Here is an 8,838-nt window from a genome sequence, read left to right on the forward strand (position 1 = left end):
CCAAGTTTTCTCACCTCCCGCCTAACTGTCATAGTACTTGCAGTGGATTCTGATGCAGTTTGGCATTCCTGTGTGATGGTCTGGGTAGATGTCTGCCTATTACACATTACGACCCTCTTCAACTGTCCGCGGTGTCTGTCAGTCAACAGACGAGGTCGGCCTGTACGCTTTTGTGCTGCACGTGTCCCTTCACGTTTCCACTTCACTGTCACATCGGAAACAGTGGACCTAGGGATGTTCAGGAGTGTGTAAATCTCGCGTACAGACGTATGACGCAAGTGAAACCCAATCACCTGACGACGTTCGAAGTCCGTGAGTTCTGCGGAGCGCCCCATTCTGCTCTCTCTCGATGTCTGATGTGGTGTCACCGCCAGACACCACACTTGCTAGGTGGTAGCTTTAAATCGGCCGCGGTCCATTAGTACATGTCGGACCCGCGTGTCGCCACTGTCGGTAATTGCAGACCTAGCGCCACCACATGGCAGGTCTAGAATGACAGACTAGCAGTCGCCCCAGATGTACGACGACTTTGCTAGCGACTACACTGACGAAGCCTTTCTCTCATTTGCCGAGAGACAGTTCGAATAGCCTTCAGCTAAGTCCATGGCTACGACCTAGCAAGGCGCCATTAGCCTTACAGTGCTTGTAATTAAAGTCTCATTTGTATCGTCAAGAGCGATGTACCACAAGGATGAAGTAAAGTTAAGTATCCGAGGAACTGCATACTTTTCTCTATAGCGTTTACAAAGTATCCTGTTCCAGACTTCACGCCAGCCGGCGTGTGTGTACGCGTGCCTTTCGGCTACTTCCCAGTGGCGTGGCTGTCTTGCTACGCCACAACAGTTTGAATCCCATCCTCGTCGCCAAACCGATTTAAAGCTACCACCTAGCAAGTGTGGTGTCTGGCGGTGATACCACATCTAATGACTGCCGAGGTCCCTGATATCCAGTACCTGCTAGTAGGTGGCAGCACAATGCGGCTAATATTAAAAACATGTTTCTGGGGGTCCAGAATGAGATTTTCACTCTGCAGCGGAGTGTGCGCTGATATGAAACTTCCTGGCAGATTAAAACTGCGTGCCCGACCGAGACTCGAACTCGGGACCTTTGCCTTTCGCGGGCAAGTGCTCTACCAACTGAGCTACCGAAGCACGACTCACGCCCGGTCTCACAGCTGTACTTCTGCCAGTATCTCGTCTCCTACCTTCCAAACTTTACAGAAGCTCTTCTGCGAACCTTGCAGAACTAGCACTCCTGAAAGAAAGGATATTGCGGAGACATGGCTTAGCCACAGCCTGGGGGATGTTTCCAGAATGAGATTTTCACTCTGCAGCGGAGTGTGCGCTGATATGAAACTTCCTGGCAGATTAAAACTGCGTGCCCGACCGAGACTCGAACTCGGGACCTTTGCCTTTCGCGGGCAAGTGCTCTACCAACTGAGCTACCGAAGCACGACTCACGCCCGGTCTCGCAGCTTTACTTCTGCCAGTATCTCGTCTCCTACCTTCCAAACTTTACAGAAGCTCTTCTGCGAACCTTGCAGAACTAGCACTTGCCCGCGAAAGGCAAAGGTCCCGAGTTCGAGTCTCGGTCGGGCACGCAGTTTTAATCTGCCAGGAAGTTTCATGTTTCTGGGGGTGTCCAGATACTTTTGACAACATAGTGTAGAATCTCTGGCTCCAATATTACCGGCGGTTGTTAGGACAACGGCCAGTACTCGTGAGATAATGACGATTTCTGACAGCTACATTCAAAAGTTTCTCTTCCTTTCTATAGCTTCATGTACTCCCGAATGAACCGAATCTGCGTAATTCTGAAAAGTTAAGTAGATGTAATCAGATGTATTACAATCAACAGAACTGGAACAATTTGTATGTCTATCTTTTACGACACGAAACTGAATCGTCAACAGAGTCCGTTGTTTGTGCCCCCCCCCCCGTCCAAGAAGAAGATTTTACACGACAAATCAAGTTCCAGAAAAAATTTTCGCTGTAATTGCGCGAAGGGAAGGCGGTCACCAATAAGGTACGTGTATCAATTAAGGCCCATTCTTATTTTTAATTTTGAGGTTTAGGGAAATGCTATTTACTATATTAGAAAGTGAATTTATTTCTCTGTTAGGGGGATAAATGGGAAGTTACGATTTTATAATTTTTACTGGCATAAATTGTTAAGCGTTAGCCATCAAGTGGGTCTTATTAAAACAGTCACATTGAGTGTACATAATAAGACCTAGGCTCTTAAGGGGAAACGCAGGGTGACGGTCGAAAAACCTGTAAATTTTTTTTTTTTTTACAAGATCGCAGTGAGCGCTCAACTACGATGTACTCTCTTCTGCAAGAAGGAAGTCAGTACCAAGACTAAGTTATCTGTGCACCATTCAATCTTTCGACCAACTTTGTTGTATGGGAGCGAAAGCTGGGTGGATTCAGGTTACCTTATCAACAAGGTTGAGGTTACGGATATGAAAGTAGCTAGGATGATTGCAGGTACTAGTAGATGGGAACAACGGCAGGAGGGTGTCCACAATGAGGAAATCAAAGAAAAACTGGGAATGAACTCTATAGATGTAGCAGTCAGGGCGAACAGGCTTAGATGGTGGGGTCATGTTACACGCGTGGGAGAAGCAAGGTTACCCAAGAGACTCGTGGATTCAGCAGTAGAGGGTAGGAGAAGTCGGGGCAGACCGAGGAGAAGGTACCTGGATTCGGTTAAGAATGATTTTGAAGTAATAGGTTTAACATCAGAAGAGGCACCAATGTTAGCACTGAATAGGGGATCATGGAGGAACTGTATAAGGGGGTCTATGCTCCAGACTGAACGCTGAAAGGCATACTCAGTCTTAAATGATGATGATGATGATGATGATGGTTACAGGATTCGAATGTATATAAATTGAAGAATTGTTTCCCAAAATAATATACGCGAGCTCCAAAAAGTACCAAGTCTGTGAGCGTTTGAAAACCGAACTTAAAGTCGTTATCGATGCCGACACCCCTGTTTATAACGCTCTGAGTAAACTTGATTTGCTGGAGCGCTGTCTGGGCGGTCTCATTCAAAATGTGAACGACTGTGTCAATAATCTCATTGGGTGGAGATACGATCCAAAAATAACATCAAGCCGAAGCGGAATTGTCAACATTGCTTCAGAGTTTCCCGTATGTCTATTCACTGTACCCCATACTGCATTGATGCACGTGGCAAGTGCCCTTCATATCAAAATCGGCGATCAAATGAGCCGATTCTGTGAAGACAGAGACGCCAGTGGCGAAGCGACCAGCGACGAAAAGGGCTTTGAGGACGAAGTAACAGAAGCAGTCATCCACACTTCCCGGGGCCATCGTTACTTTGGACCGGGCATCAATGATACTCCATAATTTTAGAGCTTTGTCCGTTTTCCTTATACGATAGATACTTGTCAAACATTGAAACGTCCCCTTGGAAAAATTTATGAATTACTGTGCTGGAAAACCGCTTACGTTATTTGCTTTTCAAACAGCTGAGCAAAACTGAACGTACTCAGACATTTCTCTCTTTACCTATTCTGATCATCACTAAACTGACACACAATATTTTTAGCGCAACGCAATCTGACTTTTAATAATCCCCACAAGAGAATGGCCCTGACTAACAATAACCTATACTTTTCATGATCACTTACCTCACAAAAATCTTTGTTACTCGAACTACTGCAATATAGCTAGCGCCAATACTGCCAGCTGAATAAAAGATTCTAACTACTGAAGCTACTAACTACTGATAGGCATAGTTAGCAAATGAAAGATTTTGATGGAGAACAAACAATCTATTTACTTTAATAGTGTTCAAAAGTCATAATATATATACCAGATGATCAAAAAGTCAGTTGTTGCTGTTGTTGTGGTCTTCAGTCCTGAGACTGGTTTGATGCAGCTCTCCATGCTACTCTATCCTGTGCAAGCTTCTTCATCTCCTAGTATCTACTGCAACCTACATCCTTCTGAATCTGCTTACTGTAGTCATCTCTTGGTCTCCCTCTACGATTTTTACCCCCCACACTGCCCTCCAATGCTAAATTTGTGATCCCTTGATGCCTCAAAACATGTCCTACCAACCGATCCCTTCTTCTAGTCAAGTTGTGCCACAAACTTCTCTTCTCCCCAATCCTATTCAATACCTCCTCATTAGTTACGTGATCTACCCACCTTATCTTCAGCATTCTTCTGTAGCACCACATTTCGAAAGCTTCTATTCTCTTCTTGTCCAAACTAGTTATCGTCCATGTTTCACTTCCATACATGGCTACACTCCATACAAATACTTTCAGGAACGACTTCCTGACGCTCAAATCTATACTCGATGTTAACAAATTTCTCTTCTTCAGAAACGCTTTCCTTGCCATTGCCAGTCTCCATTTTATATCGTCTCTACTTCGACCATCATCAGTTACTTCGCTCCCCAAATAGCAATACTCCTTTACTACTTTAAGTGTCTCATTTCCTAATCTAATTCCCTCAGCATCACCCGACTTAATTCGACTACATTCCATTATCCTCGTCTTGCTTTTGTTGATGTTCATCTTATATCCTCCTTTCAAGACACTGTCCATTCCGTTCAACTGCTCTTCCAAGTCCTTTGCTGTCTCTGACAGAATTACAATGTCATCGGCGAACCTCAAAGTTTTTATTTCTTCTCCATGGATTTTAATACCTACTCCGAATTTTTCTTTTGTTTCCTTTACTGCTCGCTCAATATACAGATTGAATAACATCGGGGAGAGGCTACAACCCTGTCTTACTCCTTTCCCAACCACTGCTTCCCTTTCATGCCCCTCGACTCTTATAACTGCCATCTGGTTTCTGTACAAACTGTAAATAGCCTTTCGCTCCCTGTATTTACCCCTGCCACCTTCAGAATTTGAAAGAGAGTATTGCAGTTAACATTGTCAAAAGCTTTCTCTAAGTCTACAAATGCTAGAAACGTAGGTTTGCCTTTTTTTAAAGTTTTTTCTAAGATAAGTCGTAAGGTCAGTATTGCCTCACGTGTTCCAACATTTCTACGGAATCCAAACTGATCTTCCCCGAGGTCGGCTTCTACCAGTTTTTCCATTCGTCTGTAAAGAATTCGCGTTGGTATTTTGTAGCTGTGACTTATTAAACTGATAGTTCCGTAATTTTCACATCTGTCAACACCTGCTTTCTTTGGGATTGGAATTATTATATTCTTCTTAAAGTCTGAGGGTATTTCGCCTGTCTCATACATCGTGCTCACCAGATGGTAGAGTTTTGTCATGACTGGCTCTCCCGAGGCCATCAGTAGTTCAAATGGAATGTTGTCTACTCCCGGGGCCTTGTTTCGACTCAGGTCTTTCAGTGCTCTGTCAAACTCTTCACGCAGTATCTTATCTCCCATTTCGTCTTCATCTACATCCTCTTCCATTTCCATAATATTGTCCTCAAGTACATCGCCCTTGTATAAACCCTCTATATACTCCTTCCACCTTTCTGCCTTCCCTTCTTTGCTTAGAACTGGGTTTCCATCTGAGCTCTTGATATTCATACAAGTGGTTCTCTTCTCTCCAAAGGTCTCTTTAATTTTCATGTAGGCAGTATCTATCTTACCCCTAGTGAGACAAGCCTCTACATCCTTACATTTGTCCTCTAGCCATCCCTGCTTAGCCATTTTGCACTTCCTGTCGATATAATTTTTGAGACGTTTGTATTCCTTTTTGCCTGCTTCATTTACTGCAGTTTTATATTTTCTCCTTTCATCAATTAAAGTCAATATTTCTTCTGTTACCCAAGGATTTCTATTAGCCCTCGTCTTTTTACCTACTTGATCCTCTGCTGCCTTCACTACTTCATCCCTCAGAGCTACCCATTCTTCTTCTACTGTATTTCTTTCCCCCATTCCTGTCAATTGTTCCCTTATGCTCTCCCTGAAACTCTCTACAACCTCTGGTTCTTTCAGTTTATCCAGGTCCCATCTCCTTAAATTCCCACCTTTTTGCAGTTTCTTCAGTTTCAATCTGCAGTTCATAACCAATAGATTGTGGTCAGAATCCACATCTGCCCCAGGAAATGTCTTACAATTTAAAACCTGATTCCTAAATCTCTGTCTTACCATTATATAATCTATCTGATACCTACTAGTATCTCCAGGATTCTTCCAGGTATACAACCTTCTTTTATGATTCTTGAACCAAGTGTTGGCTATGATTAAGTTATGCTCTGTGCAAAATTCTACAAGGCGGCTTCCTCTTTCATTCCTTCCCCCCAATCCATATTCACCTACTATGTTTCCTTCTCTCCCTTTTCCTACTGACGAATTCCAGTCACCCATGACTATTAAATTTTCGTCTCCCTTCACTATCTGAATAATTTCTTTTATCTCGTCATACATTTCATCTATTTCTTCATCATCTGCAGAGGTAGTTGGCATATAAACTTGTACTACTGTAGTAGGCATGGGCTTTGTGTCTATCTTGGCCACAATAATGCGTTCACTATGCTGTTTGTAGTAGCTAACCCGCACTCCTACTTTTTTATTCATTATTAAACCTACTCCTGCATTACCCCTATTTGATTTTGTATTTATAACCCTGTAATCACCTGACCAAAAGTCTTGTTCCTCCTGCCACCGAACTTCACTAATTCCCACTATATCTAACTTTAACCTATCCATTTCCCTTTTTAAATTTTCTAACCTACCTGCCCGATTAAGGGATCTGACATTCCACGCTCCGATCCGTAGAACACCAGTTTTCTTTCTCCTGATAACGACGTCCTCCTGAGTAGTCCCCGCCCGGAGATCCGAATGGGGGACTATTTTACCTCCGGAATATTTTACCCAAGAGGACGCCATCATCATTTAATCATACAGTAGAGCTGCATGTCCTCGGGAAAAATTACGGCTGTAGTTTCCCCTTGCTTTCAGCCGTTCGCAGTACCAGCACAGCAAGGCCGTTTTGGTTGGTGTTACAAGGCCAGATCAGTCAATCATCCAGACTGTTGCCCCTGCAACTACTGAAATGGCTGCTGCCCCTCTTCAGGAACCACATGTTTGTCTGGCCTCTCAACAGATAGCCCCCCCCCCCCCCCCCCCCCCGTTGTGGTTGCACCTACGGTACGGCCATCTGTATCGCTGAGGCACGCAAGCCTCCCCACCAACGGCAAGGTCCATGGTTCATGGGGGGAAAAAGTCAGTATAAATTTGAAAACTTAATAAACCACGGAACGATGTAGACAGAGAGAGAAAAATTGACACACATGCTTGGAATGACATGGGGTTTTATTAGAACAAAAAAAAGTATTGCTAGACGCGTGAAAGATCTCTTGCGCGCGTCGTTTGGTGATGATCGTGTGCTCAGCCGCCACTTTCGTCACGCTTGGCCTCCCAGGTCCCCAGCGATTATTGGCTTTGGGGTTACCTGAAGTCACCAGTGTATCGTGATCGACTGACATCTCTAGGGATGCTGAAAGACAACATCCGACGCCAATGCCTCGCCATAACTGTGGACGTGCTTTACAGTGCTGTTCATAACATTATTCCTCGACTACAGGTATTGTTGAGGAATGATGGTGGACATATTGAGCATTTCCTGTAAAGAACATCGTCTTTGCTTTGTCTTTGTTATGCTCATTATTACTATTCTGATCAAATGAAGCGCCATCTGTCGGACAGTTTTTGAACTTTTTTTTTTTTTTTTGTTCTAATAAAACCCCATGTCATTCCAAGCATTTGTATCAATTTGTACCTCTCTATCTACATTATTCCGTGATTTATTCAGTTTTCAAATTTGTACTGACTTTTTGATCACCCAGTATATCAGTTCATGACATCCAGTCTTACAAATTTACTGTCTCTGATGGACACACGTCCAGATCATCCGCTCTCAAAACTCCGCCATCTCTCTCCCCACATCCACCACTGCTGGCGGCTCACCTCCAACTGCGCAACGCTACGCGCTGTTCACATCCGACTGCCCAACACTACAATAGCGAATATTACAACAATGCCACCCAGCCATAGACTGCACACAGCACAGCCAGTGAATTTCATGCAGAGCGCTACGTGGCGTTACCAACGTAAAAACCTAAACAGCCTACTTACAACTTTAAACGCGTTTTTCTTTAAACCAAATTTTTCGGTACGGTTGTCGTCGCCCACGCTACAGTTTTCATCCGATTGTAACGATGTTTGGTTTCCCTTGAATCAAATTCCGTTTAGTTCATCGTGATCTATGTTTTTATGTTGATATTAAGTATTTTTTTCGGCCACAAAAGAAGGATCCAAAAACGGCCATATTTTAAAAAATATATATAATTTCGCCAAAAATTTTTTTTTTTGCAAATCCCAGCGATGAACTATAATTATTACTACTGTAAGGATCAAAGTCATATGTTAAGATGACCACAGTCGGAGTTACAGAGATAACCGTCGGTCTACCTCCTTTCAGAGCTGGCTCGCGAAAATCCGATTTCAAATGGTTCAAATGGCTCCTAGCACTATGCGACTTAACTTCTGAGGTCATAAGTCCCCTAGTACTTAGAACTAATTAAACCTAACTAACCTAAGGACATCACACACATCCATGCCCGAGTCAGGATTCGAACCTGCGACCGTAGCGGTCACGCGGTTCCAGACTGAAGCGCCTAGAACCGCACGGCCACACCGGTCGGCCGAAAATCCGAAATACACACTGAAGATACTAATATTTTTCAATAAAGACATCAATGAAAACTTCAGTGTATGCTTCGTTAACTGCAGGAAACCCCATTTGTCGACTACATTCCAATACGGAGAAAAAACAAAAAAAAAACTGAATTTCAGCAAAAGTTTCATCCGTTGCCCTGCAGT

The 8,838-nt window shown here is 43.6% G+C and overlaps 2 non-coding genes across 2 annotated transcripts; both read right to left on the bottom strand.

Moving 5' to 3' along the window:
- Nucleotides 1-1,074: 1,074 nt before the first annotated feature.
- On the bottom strand, nucleotides 1,075-1,151 carry Trnas-cga (transfer RNA serine (anticodon CGA)). Its single transcript has one exon. It is a non-coding gene; the product is annotated as a tRNA-Ser (tRNA).
- Nucleotides 1,152-1,374: 223 nt separating this feature from the next.
- On the bottom strand, nucleotides 1,375-1,451 carry Trnas-cga (transfer RNA serine (anticodon CGA)). Its single transcript has one exon. It is a non-coding gene; the product is annotated as a tRNA-Ser (tRNA).
- Nucleotides 1,452-8,838: the final 7,387 nt, after the last annotated feature.

This window comes from Schistocerca cancellata, chromosome 11, assembly GCF_023864275.1.
Source record: "Schistocerca cancellata isolate TAMUIC-IGC-003103 chromosome 11, iqSchCanc2.1, whole genome shotgun sequence".
Taxonomy (NCBI): domain Eukaryota; kingdom Metazoa; phylum Arthropoda; class Insecta; order Orthoptera; family Acrididae; genus Schistocerca; species Schistocerca cancellata.